General features: G+C 42.6%; 1 long non-coding RNA gene across 9 annotated transcripts in view; it reads left to right on the top strand.

Moving 5' to 3' along the window:
• Nucleotides 1–21,058, top strand: part of LOC111247681 (uncharacterized) — a 70,901-nt gene extending 49,843 nt beyond the window's left edge. Inside the window, exons 1-7 of one of the 9 annotated variants that reach the window (XR_015323437.1) lie at nucleotides 1,393–1,757; nucleotides 5,186–5,337; nucleotides 5,598–5,813; nucleotides 11,520–11,702; nucleotides 11,923–13,099; nucleotides 13,517–13,946; nucleotides 14,292–21,058. This is a non-coding gene — a long non-coding RNA (uncharacterized LOC111247681). The other 8 variants (XR_015323438.1, XR_015323439.1, XR_002672216.2 and 5 more) reach the window with 8 other exon arrangements.
• Nucleotides 21,059–26,687: the final 5,629 nt, after the last annotated feature.

The raw sequence follows: 26,687 nt of genomic DNA, 5'->3' as shown, positions 1-26,687 counted from the left end.
CCCGCCTCATCTAAGCGGCCGATGAGATCTTTTCAAGTCTCCGTTTGGATTTGTCTCTGATGGCGCCGTCGCGTTTCCCCTCTTCCACTGTAGTTGCGGTGATTCGTCGTGTGCGTATTCGTTTTGGCTTTTCTATCTGCTTTTGGCAAATCTATTCTTTAGTCTTTACTCATTCGCTGCATTTTCGGGATCCGTTACCTCACGTGGCCGTCCTCGTCTGCAAGTTGTAAAAAGGGTCTTCGAAAACTACGAAAAGTCTCTGAGAGAAGACACAGAGTCCCTCCGCGCAACAAACTTCGGTACCCTATACGAATCAGCTGTGGTCTCAAATGCACCGCAAAAGAAGCCTAACGATGTTATGGCTTTCAAGTCCACCTCCATCTGTTCCTATGGGATGTGCGAGTATTTATAAAGTTATTTGATGTGATTTGTCTTTGAGAAGGAGAAGGAAGAGACAGAATGGGGCAACTGGGGATCACTTGTTTAACGATAGTTTTTGACGAGCCTGTCGGCCATGGAAAAGAACGATTGATATTTGAGATTGGCCTGCTAACCGGTTAGCTTTTATGCACTCTGAAGATGTTAAGCGATATGTGCTATCGCTGACGCTTGTATATACTGTCAATCGGTTTTACTGAAGGTATGTACGTGCACGAAAGCTTTGCCTGCCTGCCTCCCTCGACCTTTGAAACGTTCACATATTCCCTTTTTAGAACGCATGTTGTCGTCGTACCAGTTCCTCCTCGTCACGAGCGCTGCCGTCATGATCACTCCACAAAACAACGAATCGGGTGATGATGACAATGACGATGATTGTGACGAAAACGGATGTCGAATGATCCACCAAACAGAGTGAGTTCGCCTTGGACGGTCATTCGACCGATCGTTAGGTCGTCATGGTTGCTGCTAGATTGTAAAACTTACGCTGGCGCCCCAATGCCGACACGAGGCTACGCGAAATTGCTTGATTTCACTATGGTTAGCTTTTCTTCCCATAACAGCGAAGCAGGCAAAGCTAAGTGTTCAGGTGATTGTGCTACCGCAACGATTGTTACAGACGGGATTTGATGGTCAAGGATTAAAGCTAGCAAAAGCAAACCTACTAGACTACTACCAGTCAGCGAGAAAGGCTTGTATAGTGATGGCCATACTGTTTTTGTCGTTTGCAGGCATTCCGATACTCACAGACATACAAGCTTTCTGTAGCAATCGTCGCTTTTGCTCTTTACGCTGTGGTTTGTGGTCGTATGGAACAGATGACGTTCGCGTGACGTTTACTGCCTGCTGCTAGTGAGAGGCGTTAGCACCAGCCAGCCAGCCAGCCAGCCGGCCGGCCGGCCAGCTCAGCCCAGCTAGAAACAGCTCAACTAGTAAACCGCCGCCATCGTGAGTTCTCTCCCAGAGCGCGTCTGTTGGCTATTTCTTCAGCCTCAGACAGCGTTAACTATATTATTGTATGCCGTTTGGGTCGGGATAGATAAGACGGCATCGATCACCTCGTCAGCGGTGAGCCCACAGCCGCCCATGTCGTGGGCTTCGTTTTAATTAGGTGACAGCAAGCGGATTATTGACGGTTTCGAAGAGCTTTTGGCCCAATCATGCCTACGCCGTCTAGTCGACAGACATTCAATTAACCTATACAGTCGTCATCGAACTGTTTCTATTGAACTTTAATAATCTAGCAAGGAAGTTGTTGTGCGATAACTTCGGAATAAGTTCACACCCGTAACATCTCTAAAAAAGTTTACTCAAAAACTGTAAGTGAGCGCGGACGAACATCAAGCAAACGTCGAGATTCACAAAGACGAACCGGAAATATCAGTGATAGGCAACAATTCATTAAAAGCATTTGCCCCGCATAGAACTCGGAAGATAAACCAACTTTTTATTTATAATCGAGGCTAACGTGTAAACGGGTCGAAATTTGCCTGTAAACATACAGATCCACTCAAACTTTACTTCTAGCTACAAGTCTTTCTTTAACAAACTTGTAAAATTAACTTGGTTCTACAGAAAACAACTTCTAATATCAATTGGACTAGTTAAGATTGTGCTAATACCTCTCATGCGACACAGGCACTCGGGTAATAGATTTAGAGAAGCTTCCAAATCCGTAAGAAGTATCAGTATGTGGCACAATGCATTCTGCATGCCCCAGTTCAGCATGATATTATGTTTATGTATCCAGAGATTCTGATACATCGAACTTCTCACACAAGCAGCGAGAGTGCGAAACAGCAGGGGGAGCGGTAAGAAACTTGAAATCCAAGCTACTTCCTCTAATCTTGAGATACCAAGCAGTTTCAATTGCAGCCATCGTTTGTGGCGGTCAGACGAGAATCGAACTGGCGTCCACGTTTGGCACGTACCTCGGTCACGCACACTCGTAAACGTTGTCTGGGCCTGTTCTCACGCGATGAAAAACTTACTTTCGCCCGATTTTGCCCTTGATGCTGATTTGTCGTTTTTGCAGGCGCTCTTTTTCTGACAGAACTTTCGCCTTCGCATAATGTTCAAGAAAGGAGTGCCTAAATCTACGAAAGTCGCCAGCGATTGGGAAAATTTCTCGCTCGTTATCGCCTGTCGTTGGTCTATTTAAGAGACTATTTAATAGATAGATAAGAACCGAGTCAAAAAGGTACCTCCAACAGTGAGGCGCTTCGGTGCATTCTTACCTTGATGTTTGAATCTGCTCCCGTTGATAACAATAATAATGGAAACAAAAAATAGAACTTTTCAGATGACCGTGAGACAAGGTAACAGAAGAACTACTCTAACATGAGCGGAATGTTCTCTATAATGCTTTAAATAATACTGTCGTACGGAGTTATCACTTCAGATAACGCCAGTACAAATGAAAAAAAGGTAATACGGTCCGGGCTATAAGAGGCGGGGGGAGCAGTGGCTGTCTAGACGCTGTAAACTTTTTTTTATCGATGATATTCATATTCACCCAACGCCACTGTTTATAACTCATCTCCTGACATAAATTGCCGGCAGGATAATAAAATAATAGTAATCGCAATTGAACGAGTCTTATTCGACTCGAGATGTTATTGCACGGTCCGATGTTATGCCATCGAACGACCTTTATAAAACCATTATGTAGCCATAAATATGAGACGGGGTCCCGGCGAAGGTAGGGTTTATTGACCCCCTTCAAATGAAAGGCAAAATTCTTATTGGAACAAAATAGATATCATAAAGATCGGTTTTCCTCTTAATATTAGTTGATCTGCTTCCGTCTACGCGTATATATATATATATATATATTTTTTTTTAGCTTCGTTTATGCGCGCCGTAGCTGGTGGCGACGATATTACAACCGGCCCGCGATAATTCATTGACAGTTTTTTTAGTTTAATTTTCTTTAGAAAATGCCAATTATTTATGCTCTGTTTCTGTTTACACAGCCAGCTTCCAGGTAGATCTCATAGAAGCTTTTTATGGCTAGTCACCCATAGTGATTGGAGCAATTTGGGTACTGCTCTTCAACATCTAACTACGTTGTCCTATTTAAATATGCGAGTTGTTCTCTGCCGCCTCACCAATTACTTAGTTATATAATAACGACATCACCAGTAGCGTAACAGAGTTTACAAATCCTGTTTAAGTAATTGGTTAGAGAGGGAAGGAATAAACAGTTTTCAAAGTGCTTCAGTGTGCCGATCCGATTCGTTAAAAGAGTGAACCTCACTATGAAAACGTCAAAGCGTCAGCCTGCACCATTTGACAATCGACAGTCGAACGATTCTTCGAAGATGTAAACATAACTCTTCTTGAAACTACCCTCTGAGTGTCGTCAGAATCACACGTGACTCTCCTTTCACAGGTACATGGGCTGGGTATTTATGGGCAGCATCCATGGAGAGAAAGACCACGAGCACCCAGCTATGGCTAAATGGGAAGAGACAAACTGCTAAGATCTGATAGTGTCGTCACATTACCTGGCGGAAAAGGGTGTATCGGTTGTCAGCAGATAGGCACACATGCACGCCCTCTACTGAATAATAGAGATTCGTGCGACAACATCGATGACACCATAAAGGGTTATTACGACACCATATAATCCATCTGCTTTTACTGATTCTGCCTTTTATAGTTGCAAAAGACAATATTCTAACTCACGGCACCGAGTTTCGGACGGCTGAATTCTCGCAAGTAGTCAAAGGTTCTATTTTGTCACGACATTAGATTTTTCGGCCTCACCCCGACATTGCTGCTATCCGCGATTTTCCTTAAGCCTTAATTTAACTAACTAAAGTTAGCAATCAGGATCGGGGAAAACGCTTTCACCTAGTATGATCCCGTAGAGTTGTACTATAACAACAGATAAGTCCTGTTAGCGAAAGAGCCTATGATAGTCCCATAATAAGTACGTGTTATTTTCAGTTGGCTAAAAAAAAATCATACACAGTAAACTTTTTTTAAAGTTTTTCATAGCATCATAAACAGAATACACATTTATACTTCACACTCTAACACGATTCGGTTACGCAGTCAGAAGATCCAATTTACTAACATTGGAAAATCAATTGAAAAGGCAAGACTGAATTGGCCTAGTGGTTTCCCTCATTCGACGGTAGACATAGTGATTCCGTTATATTTTTCCAAGTATATGAAACAGAAGAATAATTCTTCTTTTTAATTCCGATGTACTATCTTTGCTATTCCCATTTCTATTCACGCTTGCGATTCGCTGTCTTGTCAGGACAAGACAGCGAATCGCAAGCGTCGCAAGCGTTGGTCCTACGCTGGTTTAATCAAAGCCTGACAACGATGTCGCGCCCTATTCTTTCTGCCACGGTCATCCCATCGTGTTATGTTTGTCCGTCTATCGTTCATAACGACCTTTGCACATTTTTCCATTAGCAGAAACATAAGACGATACTATAATAACGTGATTCTCTTTAATTATTCTTCTTTTTGTGTCTGTTTACTTATATTTATCCAGTTGTTCTGTATTCTGTCCCTTTAAGTTTTTCGTTGGTTTTTGTAGCATGGGCCGCTCTGCGGCTTTTCATACGATTGCCATGGAGTTAGTTGTGTGCTCTATACTCTGCTCGTTCGACAGGCCGGCTTGTGTAATAGTACAATTTTTTAATAATATATCTTAACTGGTACGTTATTAACTCGTTCTCCTAACCGTTGGGAAATATCGCTGCTTTTACTGCTGCTGTTCCAGCATGGATATAAATGTACATGTATCAACATACGCGGACAATCAGGATGGACACCACCCAGGCAATCGTAACCGCCAAGCCACACACGGGGCATACTGACAGGGCTGGGTATTCTTCAACTCAAGCTCACAGTACCGATGCCACACTCAATATGGTAAGGCTAGATTAGTTATCGTGGATCAGTATGCTGTCTAGTGAAGACAGCAGTGTTTTCCTTCGTCACAGTTTTTCCGTTTCGTTCATCAGACCTGCCAGTTATAATAGGAAAATGAAACCTTTAGCTAAAATAGAGCGCCAATATCGTACCTAATAATCAACAACGACAATAATAATAGTGGTAGTAGTAGTAGTAGTAGTAGTAGTAGAATGTGTAAGGATAATCAAATGGTTTCCAAGTGATCTTGGTTCTTCTAGGAGGCGTACAGCTGCTACTGGTATATACGTGAAAAAGGCGTGAGGCAGAGCGGAAAGAAGAGTACGAGGCTCGAGCATTAGCTGTCGCTAATGTCGTTTTCTATGCTGGCAGAAAAAACCGCCATTGCGAATCTGACGCGTGTGGATGATTTTAAAAGTAATGGTAATGACGGGGTAGCAAACAAGGACAACTGCTGAAATTAAAACTAAAGCAAGGTAATACTTGCGGGTGGCAACGTACGGAGGAGGCTGACCATCCGTGCTTCCCTCGTAAATGAGAATATAATTTTCCAGTAGATTATTTTTGACGATCTGTAAACGTCACGGAAATTACGTCCGAACAAATATAAAACACCGAAAATCAAAAATGCAAGTTCACTTTAATGAATATCACCATCTAGCCCTTTGCCGGCAACGGCACGTGCTGAAGCTCAAACGATTTCTATTAGGCAAACAAACACGGTTCTGAACACGGGTTCTATTCGAAGAAGAAACGATGTATTTCTCCGTAGAATTTGCAAGTCGTCTAGAAAATCTTTTGTATTTAGACTCTTTGTAAATCAAGTTGTGAATGCAGCGTCTGTTATTATTAATAACATCTAGTATAAGTTAGCGTTTTCTAAGAGTCATTGAGCTGGTTATACAGTTGGTCGAGTATAGAAGCAAAAACGGGATCGGATATCGTCTCAGTGTCGTTGTCTAGTAGCTGGGTTGTATAAGTTATAAGACGATTCGCTAAGAAAATGTCGTCCCGGGAGTTTTCCCGGGATAAACGGATTGACAAAGCCGTTTCATGCAACTTTCTAGAATATCACTTCGTTTAATTGTTACTTATGTTATCATATCTGCATTACGTAACGCGTACGCACAGCTTAGATAAGGCAACTTCTTTTATGGAGGCACGAACTGCCAAAGTCATTATCTATATTTAATACTGCACCACAAACCGGTACCGATGACTGTGCAGTAGAACAAAGCAACCCTATTTGAATTTAACTACACTTCGTTTGCGGCTGACGATATGCTGCACTGGCATTTAGGTCCAGCTCCTGGGTGCGGGGTACTCATTGTACGTAGAAATGCTTGGCAAGATCTGTATTTGGAAGACTTCCGAACCTTGCCGTCTCCGGTTGGACTATGGTCGCCTAGATATGTGTTCACCCCATTTCGTTCAGTCTCGCCATTTACAATATGGCCATTTTGCTATTACAATACGTTATTATTTCTATAATAGATTTCTCCATATTGTTTTCATATTACGAACGTGGCTTTTGATGCTTGGCTGTCATAGCCAACCGCACGTGGGCAGTATAGAACGACGTACTACATGGAAAGGATAATTTGACAGAAGAGCATCGGTGATCTTAGCGCTTTGCATCATCCATCTAAGGTGACATTCATCTGAACTATCGTATAGCATCGAATGATGCCATTTTGAACATCAAGACGACCCAGCTTGAAAGAAAGCTCTCTTCTATATGCGCTTCACCGGCTTTTCGGCGTCCATTCCGCTGGTATACCCTACATAAATATTTATAGAAACACCCATATATATATATATATGTATATATATATATATATATGTATATATATATATATATATATATGTATATATATATATATATATATAGATACATCGAAGGAAACGATGAGTGATATGCGCATTGTCTTTGTTTCCAACTTCATTGTGCACGTCACCTCTGCAGGTGTGTGTGCATTTGACCGTGCGCGTGCATGTATGGATTAGGCGGAGTATCCTGGCCGCGAGACAATTAGCTCGTTGAATATTTATTTCTCTATAGTTGCGGCATCTTGCGCGATAAATGTTAGTGGGTATTATCTTCATTTCCGTCAGATCGTCACATTTTTGGCTGGCCGTACGTGCCGACATCGTCAGATGAAAAAAAGCTCAAAATGGCCAAGGAAAGTAAGACGAAATAAATTTGAGAATAAAACATGTCCTTAAAAAGACATTTTAAGCGAGCATGTCTGGATATACGCCAAACGCCGAGCTGCGTGAAATGTGCGTCTACCCATAGAGGGCGCGTTAAGACAACAACGTAGATATCGCTCTGAGGAAAACGAACCGAAGTGTACTATATAATCGTCAAAGAGATAAACATTTAAGTTAACTAATGGTAAAGGCAAAGAGCAGGACATTTTGTTGAAGTTTGTACTCCACAATTGCCACGTATTCTGACAGGATTGGCGGATGTGTCGCTATTGTAGTAATTGCCGATTGCTTAGTAGTTAAACTTCCGTAGGCGGGAAATTGTGATCTGAGCCCTGAAAATATATATATATATATATATATTATTTGTTTGTGGGGGAGTTGCTCAGCAAAAATACCCCTCTGACTATATCGTGGGCCTATTAGCTGGACTGAGGTGATAACTAACACAGATGAACGTGATGGGTGTGAAAAAAGAACACCGCTAACCCAGTCGGTCAGGCGAGCCTGCGTGACAAACTAATGCTTCACAATGATTAGGTTCATAAGAATGGGAGCTTTAAAAAAAACTAAGCCCGCCTGATTACTCTGGTTGAAAATATACTTTATTTACACTGTTCAAAAGTTACCGATGGTCCGAAAAGCGGAAGCGCGATTCGTTGAAATGCTGCAAAACCGCATAGCGGCTTTAGAACTCATTCCCTATTTCCTTCTCTTTCATTGAAATGGAGCTGTGGTACTCCGGAGGTGCGGAAAACACCCCTATAAGCAATCTGTGCTAGCGAAGCGCACTCTTATTCTAACTGTAAGCGTCCTGTTTCAAAAAATTAGACAGCAGGCCTAAATACTTGCAGCAATAGGTTTCCAATCGAACTCCATGCGCATGACAATTGTAGGCTAGCCATCTGTGCTTAATCGTTATGGTCACCAAAAGAACAATAACCGAAGGCAGAGGGGGTAACCTGAAAGGGAAAACCAGCACACAGAACGAGCGCATATATGCATGTTTGTCATTCTATATGGAATGAAATTCCCGTGTAAGGATCCGTGAAGTTCTATTTGGTATCTGCGGTTATATCGAAAACTTGATATACCTATGAGATTAATTTGAACCCTGAATCTATCAAAAGCGAAAGTGCCCGATGCGACCCACTCCCACACGACTAGCATCTCAGTCTTTTTTGTCTCCAGAGATGCGCGCATCTGCAGATCTCGCGATTTTGGCAGACAGAATCGAAAAGACAGTCGACTGCCTGGGGTTGCACAGGTTAAGCGTTAACCCAAAAACGGCTTTTCGCCTGAGACAGTGTTATTCGCCGACAGTGGCACTGGTGCTCATCTAATTGGGGCGGCCCAACTGTTGTTTTCAGTAGCAGTAATAGTTCTCAGTTATAATTGTAAGTACGTCCGTTAACGTGCTAGTGAAGCAGGCCTATTCGAAAAAAGAGTTCGAAGTGTTGCAGACTTAGCCTTCGAACAGGAAAGAATAACGTCACTCAGCGGGGTTCTGGTGGCTTGCTACGATCGTTATAGCTGCAGCCAGCGGGCAATGTACCAGCCAAATGGTTTATTCTTATGGAGTACCCCTGTGCTGTGCACAGTCGCCCATCGAACATGACTTTGCTTTAATGGCGATCGGCTTAAGAGGCACCTAATATAGATTTGTCCTTACGACTTTATAGAAAAATTGTCTTCATGACGGGATAATTGCACAGCCCTGGTAATCAGCCAAACATGGTAAATTCTATTCAAAGTGTGTTTCACCATCTATAAATTAGCAAGCTGCCATCGTCGCAAGTGTTATTTTATCTGTATCGTTATTTCACCAATTGCTACGAGTCATTAAATAAAATATACGACAGGTGCTTATTTAAACAGCTTGCCACCGAAGACGCAGCCATGTTTGATCTCGATTTGGCTGGCGGCATTGCTTGTTGATGATCATTATTTGCTGAGTCCCTACTGAATCCCTGAGTCCGTCCTGCGGAAAGGGCTGAATGACGTTCTCATCCGACCAGCATATTCTTTCGTATCACAACATCCGTAACACCTTCCCCTGGTGTATATATCTATTGATATTATGATTATATAGATATCTGTAGAAATTTATGCACGACATGTCAAGCTTGCTTATTAAGGCTGGAATCAAAGCAAGCGATCCGATAGCTGCCTCATAGAACCGATACCCCATCAGTCAAATGCGTAAGTAATAACTTTAGCTAGTTCGCTTAATTAATGACTGACGGACAGAACCAAACATTTATTCTTCCCACTTTCTTAAACGAAGAGATTTCTTTGTTGTACTGATTGTAATACACGATTGCGTTAACCGTATCTCTAGAACTAACGCGAAGGCCTTGTCAATGAATCGGGCTGTACGTTCGTAGGCATTATGTGAATGTATACTATGCGAACAGGCCAAATAAACCCTTTTCTGTCCTATTTGATTCAGCAGTTTGTCCTGAAAAAAAATCTTGACGAATAACCCAACAACATATTTGCATTACTACTCCCGTTGACTGCGGGCGGCATTTTGTTATGTCCTATAGCATGCCGTTTTTAACCGGCAATGACAGAACATGAGTACCTTCCAAGAGGCAAAAATGGTAGTCTGCATTATAATCGCATTCAGTATCTAGCACCACCGTAATATAGGAGTGATCGTGGAGCTGCAGTAGTAACGAATTTCGAAAAATACGACTTTTGTTAATAAATAGAAAAACTTATTGAACATGTTCTATCTGATACTTTATTATAATTAGTCGCTACTGATTCGTCTAAGGCCAGCCGCACTTGGCATACATGGTGGCAGTCAGCCGTCATCGAACGTTATAGAGCAGTTGGAACGTCAGCGGAAGTGCACGCACGATAGCGTCCTATTGGCGTACGTGAACGGAATCCTCAATTCGAAATTTTATGCACATAATAAATGAAAATTATTACAGTCTAATATTGTTTAAATTATGGCATACGTGCAGTTCTCTTAGAGCACTACCACTAATGATGATTTTTCTAAGGAAGAGCGGAAATTTAATCTATAATTGTTACTCCGTATTCTGATTGGAAAGCTTACATTTGTACTAATACTACATATTCTTGAGTTCCTACAAAAGAGTCTTTACTATTTGCTGTGATCTGTGATATATGGTCGCACCCATTTTTCTTTGATGCATTAGCATTTTCACACAGTTACAAACACCGGGCTAGCGTTAAACTTGGACAAGCCTCAATGCTCAATGTAGTAATCCTTAGCGGTAATAATAGTGTTTATGCGAAAAGCCCACACTTATCTGCAATCCATGTGTCATCTTCGACCAGGCGTTCTTCCCCACTTATCGGACCCAGCGGGTTATACAATGCGTAGTACTCATAAGTACACCCTTTGACTCATTCACTCGTTTATTTGTATTCAAATGTTAGTTTCACCAGCAAATCGTTAAAAATATTCTTCTGCTCACGTTAGCTTTATGCGCGATGATATACGATAACAAGGCGATGGAGTTGAAGGATTAATAGTCTATGGACAGTTAATTACTACGTACTGGGCGTGACAGCCCATTTCCCTCTTTTCTGTGAGTCAATGATGTGACGCCTGCTTTGCGCGTTAGCTCGAACCTGATTCGTCTATCAGGACTGAAGGACTTTTTGAAAGACTACCCGTACAACGAGCAGCGGTCTCGACAACACAAGGTCACATTTACACTTTACAGGACACCGCCCGTTTCCATAACGGTTTATCTTATTTCCTATATATTAATCATTGGGTGTGTATTTCTGCAGACACGAAAAATAATTTCAATGAATGCTGCATCATTTAAAACGTTCACTCTAACATAAATCATAACTACAATCGTGTGTTAATTTGGGATTTCTTTTTATTCGAATACCAGCTGTGCCTGCGCTATTTTCTGTGATGTTTTTCTGCATTTTTCACCCCGCCACAGTACCTTTAATTGGCTTATTTACAACAGGCTGATCCACCAGCAGCAATTTCACCCCCGCGTAATTCTTCGGAACAATCGCCGTGCCCATCTGAACTTACGGCACGTCAAACTGACGGACGACACGTAAATCAATATCGCTGAAACCCGGTACTGCTGTCTACAAGAAGTGAATGAATATGTAGCGATAGGATTTGTCCCGTGCCAGTGATTGTAAGTGTTATGTACGATTCAAATTTCCTTGCTAGTAATACTTCGTGTCCTAACTATCGAAGCTAGTAAAGAGGACATAACAACTAGGTATGTGTGCTGACTGAACGCCATCTTTGTGCCGAAAGCATTTTTTGCTACCGTCAGTTCGCAAGTAAACTAACTATTAGTCATAATAAAGAAGCAAAATATTATTAAGCATGTATCTGCTATGCCTTTATAGCGGTGAGCGATACGAAGTGATGTGAGGTCTCATATTGCCGTTTGCTGACGGCCTTCACCAGACGAACCAGCGAGCCTATGTTGTCGTCCCATATCGTGGGGGTGGTTTTGCTGAAAGCAGAAACTCCATTCAGATGATGCTTCTCCTGTTGCTGGCGGTGCTGGCCGAAGTAATGCGAATCCCGCCTGAACTGGTCGTCTTTCCAGTGGTTACGCAATTATACGCACACAAAAAACAGCAACAACAGGCCGAAATACGTACGTATATAGTGTAGCTTATGGAGCCTAGTAGTCGGATGAACGGATCACGCATAGCGATATCACGCACCGTCTATAACAAGCGTTAGGACAATACCAGCAGAAGCATGAATACGGCGTGGTGAAACGCCAAGTGCGCCATTGTATAGTGAGGGGGCTTATTGCTTGTCAGGGAGGTCATCTCGGCTACTCGCTACGAAAGGTGTGATTTATTCGAAGTATAAGCTGGCTGGCTGGTTTGTTGACGTTGGGAACGCTTATTTGCTATTTCACTTAGTTGTTACTTTACCAGTATTATTTAAAAATGCGAAGATGTCGCTCTTTGCACTTCTTCGCGCACTTCGTACTTGCTTTGTCCTCGCCGTTGGGCGTGTATACTGCATATGTGTATGTATATATGTGGCGTATGTAATTGTCCGTTAATGTATTTGGGTGCTTCGGAGGCCTATGATGATGAAAACTATAATTTAAGCTCTGTTAATTTGTTAGTCGTCTCATTGTGGGTTTGTGGCAAGGTCAAGCGGGATGCAGTCGACTACGATTAACAAAAACGCTACCACAAACCAACGTGCGTCTCTCTAAGAAACACACAAAAGCATAAATACACACAGACGACACCGTCGCGCATGATCTGACGCTTTACTGCGTATCGTGCGTAGATATGAATTCTGTATAAATGATTGGCCTAAGCAACTGCGGTGCGCTGAAGTCGCTGCGCTGACGACTGCCGACAAGGACACTAATAGTCCCCATAGGACTTCTACAAGCTATGAAGTTAAACAAACGAAGTAAACTAATATATACATATTTACTGCAAAATGGGATTTTGAGTGATGATAACGAGTGCCTATGCTGAGTGTAGTTTTCCCAATTATCGCCCTGTTCCTACACGGAAAATCATAGGACAAGGATAAACTGTAGTAAGACCAAGTAACGGTTTTATTTACCCACTAAAAAAATACTAAAATATAAGTCAAACGCGTATTAATGTTAACTCGAAATTATATCTTCACAGTTTAGTAAGAGCCTTACCCAATTTTTAAAAAGCTAGGGATCTGTCCAATATAATAACCAGGGACTAGAAGCCTTATGGCAGGTAACAAGCAGATTTTGTTCAGGAGATACACCTTCGATGCTAAACTTTTAATTGTAGCCTTGTCTTCATTCAGGTATTTTCGATTTCAAATGCATATACTTTTTATCTATTAAAGAAACCATTATCAAATAACGATAAAAGACTCGTTCTAGCCAATGCGATAGATGATAAATACCCGGCGGTACGCACTGATGTGTGTCGCACATGATTATTTTCGTTGGCTTTCTGATTCTCTCATTAGAATCCCAGATACATTACGCTGCCGAGATAGTGAGTCAACAGCGGTTCAACGTCTCGTGGAATCCCCAGAGTCGGTCACGACTTTGACGCAATACCAGTTGCTAGAGCTCTGCAGACATGTTGCGTCTGTCAGGCTTGCTAAGTCGCTTAGACGATTTTCTCTCGTCAGCTCAAGAGTTGGATGGCAGGTTGGACTCAGGGGATGTGCAGCCAGATTGGCGGAAGATTACGGCTCACTACTGCGGCCCACAGCATCCAACCCTTAACCGGCGAATGGCCAGCCAATAGCTGAATGCCTCCAGCTAAGGGATTTAAGGGAGAGACGTCGACAACGACACACTGGCACCGTGTACAGCATCCGTACACCCTTGATACACGGCTTCGGAGGACCGACTGACGGACACTAAGACGATTTCAAAGCTAAGATATATGTACATAGCCCTGCGCAGAGCACATTGCTGAATGACCGGGCGATTTTCTATATATATTCACACAACTGTATTAATTTCAGCGTCATTTTGCTTTGAATGCTTAAGTCGTACGTAGAAAAGCTCCATCAGGTTCGTAAGTGTAGCGTTTGCTGCGAAAACAGTTTGCTTCCTTTTTTTGTATCTTCTTCGAAGGAGCATCTCGTGCAGTTGCCCTGCACTTCTGCATGGACAAACAGCATATTAATCATGGTAACTAATGCACCAAATATAAATCGCAATATAATATACTAACGTTATAAACCGAAACAGTCAATATAATATAATCGTCGTTTATTTTTTGGTCAGGCCTGCCTCCTGTCAACAGGTGGACAGCGTCTGATGCTCAATGGTTCCAGGCGCCTGATCGGAACCCCGACGATCCGGTCTGCCATTGCCAGTGTTCGGCCCCCTGGAACTGGGATATCACTGATAGACCTCATAGACTTTTCGTCTCCCTTTGCATTTCCTGCTCATACTGCTGGATCGTACGAGCCATGAATCACCACGCATTGCTGCTGCTGCTGCTGCTGCTGCTCTTGATATTAATTATACTAATGGCAATACTACCGAGTCATCAATACGAAATTATACCTATATCGACGCTTCCACACTTGTGCGTTATGTGGTACGACGGATTTTGGCATTAGGCATATATTGCGAGGTAAAAGAATTAGAGAAACAAGCTTCGTTTTCGTTATATATTTAGGACACACGGACGAAAAGGGTGCCTTGCTAGTCTATTGCAGGCCGTTAGATGACTAGGCAATCAGGCCACATACCCTGTGCAGATCTGTAGCCGCCACGCCGTCAATTTGCCAACATGGCGGCCGCTTGTTTCATATCAGATATGGCGTCAAGCGTCGGCAGACGATGCTCCTCTATCTGAATGAATATATAATTCATTCAACATGGTCAGTTAGCGACACGGTAGGGTAGTGCGAGAAAATTTTCACACAAACAGTACCGCAAGCCATGCATGCATGTAGAGAACGTGACGCATTCGTTGTACACCTTAGTAGTTTCTCATGAACGTTGTTGATTGGCTTCGATAGCGATAAACCGGCTCGTCGCGGGACGGACTTCCATAGCGCTTTCGAGGAGCTCCTTAGCACTATTTTGTAGCAGCCTTCTTGGGCGAAATAACGCCAAAAGTACTTCTACAATAGTCATTAGACTGCTGCAGTAGGCAAGGATTTGCCATCAGTCAGGTATCCTTCGCTAGTATAGCAGTAATGTAACGTATACTTCCTATTGAGGGATGTGTTCGGCGCCCCGCTTGAACCGAGCTCAGATAACGAAATTCTGTACGTTACGACAGCTTCTATCCCATTTGAATAGCTAGCAACGTTTTTGTATTAGGCATTATGTATATGAGGCGCTATTTAACAACAAACTATATAATTACTAACTAACACTACAATTGTCGTATATGGCCATTAGGAAAACTGGGCGAAATGTAACGTTAACACTTCCCTGTGTATTAATAAATTATTATAATTTAGAAAACGTAACGAGTCCAAAGATGCGGATAATAGTTACCTGCAGCGCAAATCAGTCTGAGGCCCAGGCCTTAAGTTGTCCCGCCCAAACATGTCTAATGGGCTACATTTGATCTACATACAGTGTTATGTGCGGTGTACATCTTAACCCTCACATAACCATCGACGGTTCTTCTCATCTTATTAACATACCAAACGGGAATTTATTATCATATTAGCATGGCCTAGCTGATATATTCATTGTGCCAATGATCGTCCTCATGTAGGACCGTAACTCAACTTACTAACTAGAATTTTACCGTTTCCAACTGGACGTCATCGTTGCTATTGCCGTTGTCATTGATGTAATCGTTTAGTTTCGCTTGCACCGACCATCGTTCCGTTGCACTGAACAGTGCCACACCCTCGACAGTCCATCGCATGTTATCGCCCTTCCCAGTGGGCAAAGCTAAAGCACTGGGAACCGCTGAGTTCGATTTAGGCATCTGCATACGAACAAACTGCTAAATAATTAAGTGCAAATAATAACTGCTAAAATACGAGCTGCTGAATAATTTTGCCATAAACACTCATTAATTGTCATTTGGTCGCCGCACTATCGAGACTAGGACTCGCTAGGTGTTTATAATAAAATAAGGCATATCACGGCCGGCTGCATGTTAGTCCTCTAGACACTGGCGAAGTGTCATGGCCCCAGCCAAGCTCTGCATTGCACCGTTTACTTATCAGGAGCGTCACTCCTCAGAAAAAGGTTTAACGATGGGGACGTAAGGGGTATTGTCGTCATATAATTGTATACTGATACATGGCGTGTACACACAACTTGCCAGCGGCCGAGCTGCTAAAGCTATTCGATGCGGTAGTGATTTGGGCGAAGCGAACTCATGGGGCTTTTTCCATCACTGTTAGCGTTATTTACATAGGCGCACACTCATGCCCACAAGTCGAAAACTCATAAGAAAGCAGGGTACATAATTTACCTTATCATAGCAGCGATTAACCAAAACACAATTGATACGGTCTAATCTCAATAATGATAATTTCGCCTGATCAAGTACGTACATGCTGTCCAACTGAACATTCACCAGTTCGCTTGTAAACAAGCTTCAGTCTGTTCTGCACCTGAGTGTTAGGCATCTTTGCAGCCTCGATACTGTGCATTTTACACGAGTGCAAGGCCTTTGGTTTTTAGCCATTCAATGTGCTTGGCAGTTTCAGAATATCGATTGTTGGTGTACCTATCCAGCGATGACACAACCTGTACATGTGTATATCAGTTTTATAGAACTGCTTTAGCAGGCCATCTTATTTCTACCAGTCGAAAAAACATTTCGAAGTAGGCTGACTAGAAAGCTGGATTTATGTTTATTTAATGGATAGGTATTTACTGTCTGTAATGAAGGTACAACGAGGTGATTCAACGTACGAGCAAGTCAATCAGAGGAATTTACTGGATAAGATTCCACTTAGATATGCAGTCAAATCGACCCGTCTAGTTTCTTTCAGTTGTGTTAACTTTTTGCGCGAACTGCAATTATGAAGGTACTCTTGTTTAAACTAGCCCCACCTTCCACCTATCCAATCGGAAGCTCACTGTCTGAGTATCTGACCTTGCAGAAACATTAATCTCAATGGGCAGTAAAACAAACGCCCTCGCACACGGACGCATTGGTCCCAGTGAGTTTATAGGAGTCATTCGCTCTAGTGTCTAAGGGAAGGTGGATAATTTGATTCCTCTAGCTCGAAATGCGACGCATCGCATCGGAGGTCGACGTTAGACGTACATGGCAGTTACAGTGAGAAACAGGGAGGACGTAGTTCAGCCTTAATGGAGATGCAGTTCTGGTTAAAATTTAAGACCCTATAGAACCTATACGATGTGTTTTATATATGAGATTCACTCTGCTAAACCCGTAAGAACATATCACTTCGCCTTTGTAGAAAGCACGATCCGAAGTGCTTGCGAGGTTAGCTACATAATGCTACATAATCGTACCCAGATTAGTGAGGTAACTTCACTTTGCTAGAAGTGTGATATTGGCTCACTACGTCTTTATTGAAAAGCACAGTGATTGGATTACCTATGGCTGACAGAGAGACAAGACAAAACACGGGTAATAGATCCTGTGCTATAACAAAGCGTTAGAAAAGGTACCTAACCATCTAGTGCTAAACTATTCCCTAAACGTGCATTGAACTGAAATTTTAAATTAGATGAAGATCGCCGAATCGATTCCTCTGTGCTTCCCTCGTAAGCCAAATGGTGCAGTTAAGGCCTTATAGTTTCTATACATATCCCTATTATGGCGACACGCGCTGTGTGACAAGTGTGATTAAATAGAAAGAAAAAAAAATCAAAGGTTCCGCTGTTTGCGCATCGTGCCAATCAGATTTACGTGTTGCATTGTACGTATATACCTAAGACTATAGATACCGATCAAAGTACGTCAGCAACCCCATAGGAGACGTGGCGAATTCATTCAACGTATATTTTCTAGTGTGAATTTATTAAATGGTCCTATATAGGTAGTCCTCCTTGAATGGATCCTTCCGAGTTCTCAGTTAGTTTCAAAACACCGAGCTGACCATTTGCGGAACCCTATACTAGAGACATATGCAAATTAAACTTTCGAAGCGTATTAAGTATCCGTTTGCAAACTTGACCTATCTAAGTTATACTGCATAGTACAGCTGGCGTCCAAAACGGAAGCATGCTTTATCGGTAACTTCAAATTAGCCTACTAATTAATAATAATTAACTTATTTTTTAGATTAGCTTGTGGCGTCTAAGGACAAGATCACGACTAGCTGATGTATCTATGCACATACCTAGAGTTTTTTTTATCGGTCACAATATGTATAGAACAAATAACACTTATTTCACAAAACGTGCGTCTGAACAGGAAAATAACAGGGTTCTTTATGGGCACATGATTTACTATAGCTACTTGACTACACAGGGAACATATATATAAGCAAATTCACACTTGTAAACATATATTTCTACAGATATAAGTGTATAAATGTCTCGCGAGTAGCGCTTGTATGAGCCCATATATTAATGCACATTAATAAGTAATTAGGTACACATTTAATAAGTATATATGCACGTTGGTATTTTCAATATTTGCTGCAGGACGACATATGAAGAAATACTTTGCTCAAATGTCCACGCTAACTTTTAGAAGATACGAAATCTATACGGCGGGTTCGTTTTAACAAAGAGAATCACCAATACATCAACGAAGGTACCACACCAGTGGCCAAACGGTAAAAATGGCAAGACTGTACACTTACTAAGGAAGCGAAGACCTTTGATAAATGTCTGAAGACTTTTAAAGCTGTCCCGCTGAAAACAAAAACCATCGAAGAATATTTGTTTCGTTCCGTAGGTCACATGCTGGCGTAGAAATCATAGTTATTATTTCAACAATAATAGCGGAAACTCTTATTGTTCCCATTTAAAATCGACACTGGCAACTCAAAGTAAACCTATATCGCACTACAACGTCTATTTTTGAATACGTAATACGAATACGTATTTTACGTATTTGTTTACCACCGGTTATTAATAATGCGTTTCACTGGCCTACCAAAATAAGAAAAAAAAATAGCCCAAATGACACCGCCAGCACTGGAATAAACGAAGTTTCTGATTAATTCCTCCGCTCTGCGTTGCAAATAGAGAACAACACTTTATCAATAAATCTGTCTAGAGGTTTCTAACGGGTTACTCTCTTCTTTACGACATTATTTCCGACAAATTATCGCAAGACACGGTTTTTGCTTTTATAGTTCTACATTTTTTGCATGACCGGTGAGATTATGACTCTATAGCACGCTATAACAGCAGCAATGGCGGCAGCATTAGCATCACACCTTACATTGATTCGGTATCGTTTTTCATAAACTGTTATGTCCTATTGTAAGGTATTGTAATCCTATTGTCCTAAGGCTTCCATGATTATCCTGCTTCGATCAAAGTTAATTTATCATTAAGTTTTCCACCACAGGCCAAACGTCTTCTGGCTGCGTTCAGCTGGTACCAGAGTGTCTGACAGAGTCGGTCGACAAATGACTCTGCTGCCATCTTTGGTCAGTGATACAACTGCTTTCGCTGTTACGTTGCTCCCGCCACTATGACTGCTGTCTTCTTGCCGTTACCGCCGCTGGTTACGTCGTGGCTAAAGCCTAAGCTTAGGTGAAGACTTCTCTCAAGTGTGGATTTACCCCTAGCCCCGCTGGCAGCGGCAACAATAGAAGCGGAAAAACAACGAAACGACATAAAAGCTGCAAATGCGTATCTTAACCTGCTTTACGACGGGTATGGAAATGCTCGTGTATGCCCAGAAATGCAATAACCCTATCCGTCGGACAGCTCACAAATCTCAAAATAAAGACAATTAAGTTACGATTATTAAATGCGAACATGGACTCACGTGGGTTCAATGACCATAAATCAGATGCGGTCACTGATACACTGAAAAACTGATTAACGTTCATAATGTAACTTGCAATGCTTAACAGACCTAATTATAAAACTTAGAAAAACAACAGTTTGTCATGATTTAAAATTTTAAACAAACAACAATTCGCAGCATCCTTTCACGAAGGCTATTATTATTATGTTGTAAATCTGCTGAAGCATAATAAGCGAGAAGACAACAATGAAAAAAATCTTCGCAAGTTCCCGTTCCGGACCAAAAGCGTTACGTCTAATATAAAACATAATACTATCGCCATTCACTAATTTTCCATATCGATGGAGAAATATGGGCGTCAGTTTTTTTCGATACCTTTGTGCCTACGCAATAAGAAATGCTCCGTAAGCCTGAACCTACAAAGAGCAACTGAAAGACGGCCTAGATCAATTATACAGCTACTAACGCGTCTTGCTGAACCACAAAATCTGAGCTCTCCCAGCAACAAAAAAGCTTTTCGTGCTTCTTTCCTCGTCCGTCCTTTGTCTCGAAAGTTAATATCGTGTACCATAGCTTAGAAAACTCTGTGAACTCAGGTGAAAGCTAACATTTCCAGTGATAGTAAGCATTACTGTTGGTGTAAAAGGCCCTGCCTACAATGCCTTCAGCGGCAATGGAGAACGCTAACTATGATCACTAGCAGCTTTCACTGAATTGTCAAAGTCTCGTTCTCCCGCCGTCGTTTACCACCTCAGCCATCTCTCTAACGATCCGCTGGCGTGCGCGAGCTCTTTTGCTGGGAAATGGCCCAAGGAGCGTCCCCTTCCTGAAAAAAATAGTGGCATCAGGAACTGGCGAGGGGGCATACTGAGGTTACGACTTCCTTCACGCCGAAGAAAGAACCTTTTTCTCCATTCGGGTATACATGCGATAGGGCCACCACGATACTCACAAAACACGCTGTAAAGATCCGTACTAATGCTCGCACACATTTACACAAATTCAAATCTGCATTTATATAAAAGCTAGTAAAGATGGCCGTTGAAGGTGGCAGGTCTAGCCAGGATGATGTGTAGGCATAAGTACGTATTTATTGTAAAAAAAAAAGTTGAGCTGTATTATAATTAAATTAAATTTAAAAAATTCAAAACAACTCTTTTAAAACAGTTGCACGCTAAAATGGCGTAGGTGACTAAGCCTGCAGAAAGAATTTACTTAGTATTTAATGTATGTATAAAATCTGCTTCTATCAAGTACCGTCCTGCTTAGTTGCTTAAAAAGTTAGTGAAATAATATGGGTCGTAGAATTTATAAATGTCATCGTATCGGCTATATATTGATCTAAGTACACATTATCATATTTTTTTTTAACGACTAACTTGTACTACTTGTAAAATTGAACTATTTCCAGGCTCTATTAATGGGATCGTTTGAGCGATTATTAGCTACAACCAAGTTGGTTCATTCCCGAAGTAAGTAGGCCGATCCAATAAGATTCGAAGCTGATTGTTTGCCACTGACTGTACCAATTCCATTGGTTGATCAGAACATCTTAAAAAATGCGTTAATCGAAGGAATAGTTAATTTATAGGCGGTAGCTTTGTTCATCATTGTTTACTATGATGATTCGTACGTCCTCCTGCTGTCCAGTTCGATCCGTTCCCATATTTCAGCACTGATTCCCTCAGCAACGCCTGACAGTTCCCCACATACGGTGCACGGACGTATATCGAAAGATCAAGTGTGTGTACTTTTCCTAAGAATCATTGGCGTTCTGCGATGCAGAAAAATTTCAGATTTGTCCTCTTTCAACTAGTGTTGAAAGACGCCACCTCCCTTTCCTCCACCCCTGCTTCCGATTCAATAACGGCCGATGAGCCTACGAAAACCTTCTTATAAATGGGAAAAGGAGTAACGTCTTTCCGAGAGACAAAGCTTCCTTTCCTCTGGTTTCTCCCTCAGAACCTCGAGTTCACTGTTTGCCGTTGTGGTCGGCAGCCAAACAAAGCGAAAATCATGCGCGAACTAGCAACGACGAGACATGAAGCGGTGAGCACTATTGGCAAATGACGGAGTCCATATGAGTAAACCTTCTCTCCTGAAACACATGCACTCTCATGGCGCAGTCTGACGAGATTTACATCTCACAAACGGCACAAAAGGGGAGATTTTGAATGGGGATACTCGACTGCCACCGGAACCGCGCTATGCGCAGTTTGTGAGTGAAAACAATTTAGGCCCACCTCCATTTCTTCTGTCAGTCCTTGCCGGCTGCTAGCAGCTCTGTCAGCTGTGCTATAGCTCTCCTAACGCCTCGTGCCCGACGTTGTGGATATTGTTACGGGCCCGTTACAGAGTGATTCCATCATAGCAGTTGCAGCCGTGCTGGCAGCAACGACGAAATGAATTGGTAGCGTCACCAGGAGATGGCAAAATGGCGAGCGACGCCGGCAGCAAACGGGGCGTTGATACCGAGGTACCGCAGGCAGCATCGGCAGCAGCAGCAATGAGGTGGCAGATGTGGCCAACGATCACTGGCGACAGCTATGGTGGTCTCAGCCGAAATAGCTGCCGCAACCGCTTTTGCTAAAGAAGGCGTAAGAAGAAAACGACGATGAAGGACGGCCGAAGCGAAAGGAAGTAGGAACGACGATGGAAGACGATGACAGCCCCTTTGCCCCCTACACCCCAAGCCAACGACGGCAGCAACGATAGCAACAATAACAGCAAAGAAGCAGTACAACGGTGATGTACGCAGGGAAAAAACAGCATAGAGATTCCGTTAAACGTTATCGAAGCTGACTGCTGGAACCCCTCTTCACCCCACCTAGTCCCATCCCGTTACATCGCCCTAAACATTACTTCCTTGGGTACGCGATAGCAGGCTATTCTACCACTAGCTGCTGGAGCAGCTGGTTAGGTTGATTGTAGGCAGCAGTAGGATTGCAAGCGACATCTCTTACTGCTACTGTGCCAACAACGATGATGGAAGCGATTCATCTTCAGGACCGGACAAGGAGTGAAACAGTTTGGGGATATTGGCTTGATTAAGAATAAGGCAGAAGGAGCTAGGGCATTAAGATCATCAACAACAACAGAAGCTGCGATACGATCAGGCTGTCCAGTAAGGTCAGTCCTATCGGAAGAATGAAACTCAGTTACCTGGTGCACACACACATCATCATTAACATTATCAGGAAGCATGTGATTACATATTTCTGCCTATTCCAAGATTACATATAAATGTGTGTGTGTGTGTGTGTGCATGCCGTTGATACATATATTACGCTTGTTGTGTGAAAACAAAGTGCGCACTGTTTCAGTTGGGGTTCTTTGTGTCTTCTACATATTAGACCCATTTTACAATAGAGTTCGCAGGGATGATATGCAAGCTGTGTGAAATATGGAATCGAAACATCTAATATAACCTGGCCCTCCAATAGACATTAGGTAAAGGTGTTGCCATTCGAAGCGCGTTCAGACAATGCAGTTCTTCGCTGCCTGATACGCATATGATTGTTAAACGTAAAATAAACAACGCTTTTGGAAAGGATCGGCGCAAAGCTCGCCCCATTTGTAATTGGGTCGAAATAATTTTCAATTGGCACGGTACACCACTCGTAGACTCACTCGAACACACAACAGATATAACAGTTAAAAACAGTTTATTCGTTATTTTTTTAGTTGGTATCACTCAAAAGCCTTTTCACATAGGTTCATATACTTCTTTCACGTACCATGTCAAATATTATTTAGCCGGCTTACCACCTCTCTATAGGGATTCTTCGGACTTTCCGAGAGCGAAACAAAGACAGAAAAGAAAAACAGTTAGCTCCTAAGTACGTCCACACATTTATCCACAGCTGCCTGCGTTGCCGGACTGTTGTAATATTTTTAGAGTACCCCTTTTTTGGAATGGGCACGGACGGTAGGGTCTCGCTAGATCAATAAGTGCTCATTTCTTTTATAATCGTCGGCACTCTAGCGGTTCCGAAGAGCTCTCTACTACTCAAGTGGAGGACATTAACGTTGGTCATGATATAACGCGATGCTTCTTTTCGCCATCAGTCAAAGCTAGACAGCGCGTTGCTGGATGACTATTCGAAATAGATTTGTAGTAGATTTTTGATAACGTATAATCTATATCGGTGCATTCGTCGTGAAACCCCTTGACTTCACTGGAACGAAAAGTAGAAGAAAACTTGGGGAGTATAAGAATCTATGCCATTCTACGCGGGGGGTAGGGTAGGGTAGGAGGAGGGGCGGGGGCGGGAGAGCAGTAATAATAGCGCCTCCGGTACGACAATGCGCGGTAATGGCGGTGGTTTGACGTTGCCTTTCAGAAACGCTAACGCTGACTTTTTGCTATTGGCGTGCACATTTTGCTGTCAATCGCTAGCAGGAATGACATTACGGCCTGTTAGACTGTAGTGTGTCAACTTTCGCTTCGATGGTCGGCGTCCGCTGGTAGATCGATCGTTAGCAAATTCACCGCCTACGGATCAGTCGCAAGCCGCAATCTGGTCTGGTCGATTGTGTAGCGCGACAGTTCCTGCGTCAACAACCGGGGGTCCGCCCTAATGATGCAAACCACCTCACACCTTATTTATCATTTTTAGCCGGGGGGGTCATTAAGGCAGAAAAAATTCTGGTATTTGAAGAGCATAAAAAGATCCGCACTTAGTGCCAACACGTCTTTTTGAAGTCATAGTAGTATTGGGATTGCCGCCTTGTCGATTCATGGAAACTAGAAAAAGATATTTTAATTGCCACTTAGCTGTGACGAGCAAATGGCATTTCATACAAGTAAATGAGCAGGTCCCCACGGTCGAAAAGATCAGTACCAGAATAGCTTTCAATGGCAGGTGTCTTTTTCAAGGGGTAGATGGTTTCGGCAAAACGTAGGCAGACTGCAATTCGGTCAGTTGACTGTATCAGTTATCGATCTGATGGATTCTTCGCCAGTTTCTTCGCTAACTTTCAGTCATCGTTTTATGTGGGAATATCAGGTAAACATTTATTGTTTCATAGAGAATCATTTTCTATAAAGCTAAGCTATTCAATAGATCCTGAGAATATCATTGACCCTATCGTGACGCACGAACCTGTAATTCAAAAGAAGCACGGAAGTGGCTCGAGGTCTCTTTTTTACAAAATATTAAACTGGTATCTTTCATTTGTTTTTCTCTTGTTATTCTCTCTTTTTCAAGGAAAGAAAAACACTATTTCTTTGTTATCGAGCGCCATAAATCACTGGCTCTATTTCACAATTCCCAGCTGCATCCTTCCATGGAATCATCGCAAATACTCTTACTAGTGACAGATACCCTATTAACGCTTGGATAGTCCTTCGTTGCTACTAGCCATTCAAAGTTTTTTATTTTCAAAAGCACCAAACGAGCACTCCCAATATTTTGATTTACAGAACACCCATATACCACCATTCGAGAGAAACACACATAGAGAGGTATGTTCGTATCTAGCTCGCGAACGCTTTCGCTTTTCCTTCGCTTTGTTTTCGTCTTTTTCGTTTCACCGTCTACCTCTTGTGGGCCACGGAGAGGGGTGATAGTGTTAGGCGAAACGTCTGGTACGGTGTAAATATATCGACCCTCAGCTAGCAACAGAAGTTCCCGTCGCCTGGCCACCCACGCACCCACCTACCAGCGGACCCTTCTGTGTACAGCTCATTGTGAGGAACGCGCGGACAAAATGAAAAAAAAAAACACAGAGAAGACACACCGCATAAAGAGAACAATTAGCATCGCATATCCAGTTGTTAGTGGTCAGTCTGCAGCTGCAACAGCAGCTGTCGGCCGTGTTCAAATTCTGTTTTTCCCTTCGGTGAGAGGTTCTACAAGGGATAGTCACAGCCAGTGATGTTTTGAGTCGTGATTTTCCTGTCATCGATGACAGCAGCAGCACCAACGTCAAACGTAGTATTAGTCACCTATTGAATATTTACTCCTGTCACCTCAATTCTTCGTTTTTTTCCCCATACAACGTCTTTTATTTTCCTACTGGGGGTTTCTTTCCACATTTACGTTTTTATATTTTTCAGGCTGACCAGCTAGATTTTTCTTGATTGGTTTGCGTCACTGCTGGCAGTAGCGCTGCATCTGGTACAGACAGCAATTTTCGTCGGTCACTATTTAGCAGCCTCGAAAAACGAGCTAGAGAAAGGAGATGAAATACGTTCCACTAGCGATATTAGACCACCGGACAGATAGCTACAGAGCACCTCGACGCAGCACTGGGCAGCAGGAAGCCGAACGACGCTCATGATGATAGTAATGCTGATATGCCAGTGCTTGCTCGATATATCATTGGTGTCGCGTCGTCTTCCCTGGCCAGCAGTTTCGGTCTACGCGCTGGAACATTTTCCCTGCAGCCTGCGCGAGACTGTCCTTTTTGTCCGCAATCGTCATTCTTCTCTGCTTTCCCTTTTTTCTTCTCATCTATTACTGCTGATGCTCCTGCTACTGCGACAATTTGTGCTCGATTCGAACTCCGAAAGCGTTATTCTCAATACGGAATAGGCTAACGAAAAGAAACAGAAAAATAGCGGGACGAGTGTGACTTCGTCAGATAGGTGAATATGGAAAGATAAACAGCGACGGAGAATGAAGGGAAATCGGACGCAAAGTTCAGAGGTCATCGAGGGGTGGTTTTCGTTTGGCGGACGACGGCAGTGGCCACAACGTTAAGCCCTGCTAACAGCTTCGTGTCCGTTCATGGTCGATGCACCATAGCTAGCGAGCCACTACGACGCTCCGTTCCAG

The sequence above is a fragment of the Varroa destructor genome, unplaced genomic scaffold, assembly GCF_002443255.2.
Source record: "Varroa destructor unplaced genomic scaffold, Vdes_3.0 BEIS01000003.1, whole genome shotgun sequence".
NCBI classification, from domain to species: Eukaryota; Metazoa; Arthropoda; class Arachnida; order Mesostigmata; family Varroidae; genus Varroa; species Varroa destructor.
The sequence above is the reverse complement of the archived record's forward strand: the minus strand, read 5'-3'. Positions and strand labels throughout refer to the sequence as shown.